Source organism: Phytophthora infestans, genomic scaffold (genome assembly GCF_000142945.1).
Source record: "Phytophthora infestans T30-4 supercont1.45 genomic scaffold, whole genome shotgun sequence".
Lineage (NCBI taxonomy): Eukaryota > Oomycota > Peronosporomycetes > Peronosporales > Peronosporaceae > Phytophthora > Phytophthora infestans.
In genome coordinates, this window is record NW_003303714.1 from 427,301 (window position 1) to 430,829 (window position 3,529).

A 3,529-nucleotide genomic window follows, 5' to 3' on the forward strand; every position below is an offset into this window, starting at 1 on the left:
GTGGCTCTAACCTATCCACAAGGTGAATCATCGCTTCGAGATCGACCGATGGGCGGTGAACGAACGTTCGCGTCGTGGACGCCGGCGTCGTATGGACGCAGACGCCGTTCCGGCAAGTGCTGACTCTCCCCGCGAGAGCCCAGCTGAGGCAAGGCCTCCTCCCGCTCTGCTCGATGAGCATGGTGAGCTCCACTTTCACGTGGAGCGCCTTGTGGCGCGGCGTAGACGCCAGGGCCGTACCCAGTACTTCGTGAAGTGGAGAGGTTACCCTCACTCACAGAACTCATGGGAGTTTGAGGTTATCCTCCGGCAAGATTGCCCTGACGTCGTTGACGCTTACGACCGGGCACATCATGTGCCGAAGCGCCACCATGGCGTGCGACAGCGTCGCCAGGCGCTGGGTGCCTCCCACTAGAGTGGGAAGCGATCAGGACATTAGTTGAGCTCAGGCTCTGACCAGTGGCTACAGCAGCCAGCTCGTACGTATGAGCGGTGCTCGCAGCGGGAGCAGGAGGTGAAGAGTTCTCGTGGTGTTAGGGACATGGTCCCGAAGGAAGCAGGTGCTTCGTGTTGTGCTGAACAAGGTTCAGGCACAAGCGTCTCTGTAGACGCATAGTTGTTTTGAAACAACTTGATCGATGAGCATGATTCAAATGTGGATGCGCTGTAACAGCGAAAGTGGTGTCCCGGACGGGGATCGAACAACTGGCCCGTGGCTTGACAGGCCGGAGCTCTACCATTGAGCTATAAGGGCGATGCCCGTACGTCAGTCGGAGAACGGACTACTCGGTATGAGAGGGCTGCGCCCGGGTGAGTTTGAACCACCGACCTCTGGCTTTTAAAGCCAACGCTCGACCACTGAGCTGAAAGGGTGTTGTCCTTAAGCTTGTTCATTCAAGGACAGCAGTTCATGGAACGAGAAGGCTGTGCCCTGGTGGGTTCGAACCACCGACCTGTGGCTCTCAAAGCCAACGCTCAGCCATTGAGGTTGCCCTTAAGCTTGTCCAAGCGTGGACAATCGTTCATGGAACGAGAGGGCGGCGCCCCGGTGGGATTGAACCACCAACCTATCGCCTGTGAAGCGAGTGTTCAACCGCTGAGCTGTTGTCGACAACTCGGATGAGTCAAAAGCATAGCTCTAACCCGTTTGCAGCTCTTGGAGTAGGCCTGGGGCGCGAGCGTAAGTCTGATACCGCTTGAGAGCAAGATGCGCGCTGCGCTTGGAACATTGGGCCGTGGGCCGACGACGAGAAGCTGGGCATCAACGATGCGTAGGCGTTTGTAAGTTCGTGGAGCTGTACAACGATGGTGTGAGGTGTAGTAACCCCCGCCGTCTTGACAAGACGCGTCCTCACTGAGGAAGTGTCGAGAACATGGATGTTCTCATCTTAGTGGGGAGAGTGTATTGGAGTTACATGGTGTGGAGCACACAGGGGTATTGAGTACCCGGAGAGTTAACAAGCTATTAGTAGATAAGTTGGAGAGCTAACAAGGTCTCTCAGTACGTTGGCTGAAAGCCACACGTTATGTATTTGATTAGGTTTAACTATGCTATATAGTTAAACAGACACATTTACCCCTAGGTGGCTTGGCCGCAATAATAATAAATAAAACACTTCCGGATTTGAAGCAAAAAAGTTAAGGTATTAACTTTGGACCCTGGTCGTGGGCTGTAAGATCCTTTGGATAAGGATCTTATTATTAGTGGCTCTTTGAGTCGAACATCTTCCTCTGACGCTAACGCTACGGCAGCCCCGCTGCACTGGGAGTTGCCGTTTCCCGGCGATGACCCGGAGGGTTGGCTCGCCGGAGCCTCGCGCTTCTTGCGCCGAGGGCAGTAGGCCCTCAAGTGCTTAGTGCTATTACACACAAAGCATCGGCGGATGCCGGCGCGCTGCTCCGCCGCAAGAAGATCCGTTTCGTCGTCTTCAGCATAGGTGAAGTCCATCGGCTCTGTTCCGCTCGAAGAGCTCGCGCCACCGGCGCTCCAACCAGGTCGAGCCGACCTAACCTCTACCTCCTCGAGGCACAACAGAACTCAGTTCTTCCCCAGTAGGCCGCCTCGCGCCTACTGGGAGTTGCCGTTTCCCGGCGATGACCCGGGGGGTTGGCTCGCCGGACCCACGTGCTTCTTGCGCAGAGGGAAATAGACCCTCAAGTGCTTAGTGCTATCGCACACACAGCATCGGCGGATGCGGGCACGCTGCTCCGCAGCAAGAAGCTCCGCTTCTTCATCTTCAGCATAGCTGAGGTCCATCGGCTCTGGACCGCTCGAGCCCTTGCACTATAACCAGGTCGAGCCGATCTGAGGTTGTGCTCGGCATTCAATGCCACATCCACCGCCTCTTCGAAAGCGTTAGGGTGTACACGGAACACTTCCGCTCGAGCTGCGCTCACATGAAGTCCCTCCATGAACACAGTCACGCTGACCAGTTCCGGAAGAGGGTCCGCCGCCATTCCGGCGATAAGAGCTCTCAACGCTTGGACATAGTCCAATAACTCCTTCTTACCCTGGGGGGGGGAGGGGGTAGAAAGGAATCTCGAAAGGATACCTTTTGCTTCCTACCGCGCGAGAAGCTCTCTAACTCGTGTGATGTTGTGCTTCGTATCAGTTTCCGGAATAACTGCAACGGTCTCGTACAAGTATCCAGGCTTGTACAAGACAGCAATCGCATTACACATCGCCAACTCAAGACGTGGTAAAGGTGTTCGCTAAAACGCCCCTCGCTTTGTTTTATCATATAATTTCTGCCGCGTTGCCCGCCCTCAGCTTCTCACTCTGCCCAGATCGCTGAGCTAGATGCATTAAGAGGCCACCCAACCACGCTCAGTTCCTGGGCGGCCCCTTCACCATCTCCAGTATCCTAGCTTCGTAGCTAAGCGCTTCCTCCTCAGCGTCGCTTCGATCTCCAGAGTCGACTGAGCGAGACGTTCCCGTCTCCGCAACAACACCTCTGCTTCCTCTAGCGCGAGTCCCTTCCTGCGCTTAGCTGCCGACGACGCTTGGCGCGCGTTTGTCCTCTTCGTAGATCTCGGCTTGGGACAGCGACTCGGGTGATAACGGTGACAACTATCCTCCGCCTTCTTCTCTTGTCTCACCGCCGTGTCTCTCACCAGACCAACGGGGCACTCATGGTGTTCCCGCTTCCTTTTTCCTCCGCCATGGCGTTCTGTTACCAAGGGGCGGATCACTCTGCGCTTACGCTCCTACGATTCTTCGGCGAGAAGATACCCTGTTTCTCCACCAAATTGTCGCGGTAATCTTTGTTAGGTCGGGGTCGTCTATCTAGCAGGCCGACGGAGGAACTTAGGATAATCACGTAAATGTAAAATTATTGTTATATTCTTGAGCACATCTCTTGTAAAAAGAATCACGACTGATCTTCTGCTAAAGCGCCAGACTGAGCACTAAGCTCATTACCTTTCCGTAGATCACTCCCACGTGGAGGTCCAAAGTAGATTCCCGCCCCGATCAGCCGACCTGCGTTCCACTCTTGATCCGGAACGTCGTCGATTGTGTCGGAAGATG

The 3,529-nt window shown here is 55.1% G+C and overlaps 1 non-coding gene across 1 annotated transcript; it reads right to left on the minus strand.

Annotated features, from left to right (window-relative positions):
- Positions 1-801: 801 nt before the first annotated feature.
- PITG_28887 lies at positions 802-875 on the minus strand. Its single transcript has one exon. It is a non-coding gene; the product is annotated as a tRNA-Leu (tRNA).
- Positions 876-3,529: the final 2,654 nt, after the last annotated feature.